The following is a 1,240-nucleotide window of genomic DNA, read 5'->3' as shown; positions in this document are numbered from 1 at the left end:
CAGGTATCCCATACATGTTTCAAACACAAGACTACTTGACACAGCGGTACTAGATGAAATAAAATGTGTTATATATTTTGTTCCCCAAAATGAAACTAAGTTTTGTTTACAACCAACAAACTTACATTTATCACCAATCTCAAGACTTGTGGTGTTCACTTCTCTATCAAAAGTTGGGTGCACCTCCAACTTTGACCCAGCCAGAAATTATTTTGTTTAGTACTACCTATACCGTTGTCAAACGGAGCCAAATAACCACAAGACAAGACAATAATTTATTTACACTCAGACTGCTACACAACGGCGTGGGAGGAATATATACATATACAATTTATAACATTCACGTGACAGGATGGTTGATAATAAGCATATAAATAGACCAATAAATAAAATTCTATTAAAACAAGGTGTATAACAAAATACATTTAATGCATGTACATATTTGTGAACATCGTTATACACATACACAGTTATTTGGTTTAGTACTACTCCAAAGCGGCAATACGTTGATATCGTCGACTAATTGAATTGGCATCTACTCTTATTATTTATGGATATGTGGAATGAATACACACTACACATGCGCGGGCGTACCAAAAACCCCTTTCCCCCAAACAAAAACCCAAAAAAAACCCGGTTATTGGCTGTTCCATAGTAGAAAAACATTTACGTAATTGATTTACTTAATTAATTTATATTTTTATTATTATACTGATGAAAAACAAATAATGGAATGCATGGAATTGTAGACCAAATTTAATTTACTACTAGCATGGTAATATTTGTATTTCGTACCATAGACGTACGGTCTACCATTTTTGTATGGGGGGGGGGGGGGGGGCATGCTGGTTTTTAGCCCGAATTAAACGAAAATGCCCGGATATGGATAATTACATTTTGTTTTTTTAGATTAGCATTACTGCCAAACAGCTACATAGGTTTGCAAACGAATCACTACGCATTTTGGATATCTCTATCGTTTTCGCCCGAATTTGAGGATTTCCTTCTGCACTAGTGTGTGTGGTGGGGGGGGGGGGGGGGGGGGGCAATTGCGCCGTCGTCCAAGATCTCGTACGCATGGCCCAAAGTACTTTTGATTTTTCAATATTAATGTTGCAGCATGGGTTTTGAGAGTTGAAGGAAATGCAAAAGCTGCTCAGGGTTCAAAACTCATATTTATTCCAGGTTCGGGTGGTGTCCGAAATAATAATTAAAAACCCTGAAATAATTAAAATAAAAT

Source organism: Gigantopelta aegis, chromosome 15, assembly GCF_016097555.1.
Source record: "Gigantopelta aegis isolate Gae_Host chromosome 15, Gae_host_genome, whole genome shotgun sequence".
Lineage (NCBI taxonomy): Eukaryota > Metazoa > Mollusca > Gastropoda > Neomphalida > Peltospiridae > Gigantopelta > Gigantopelta aegis.
Note: the sequence above shows the minus strand (reverse complement) of the source record.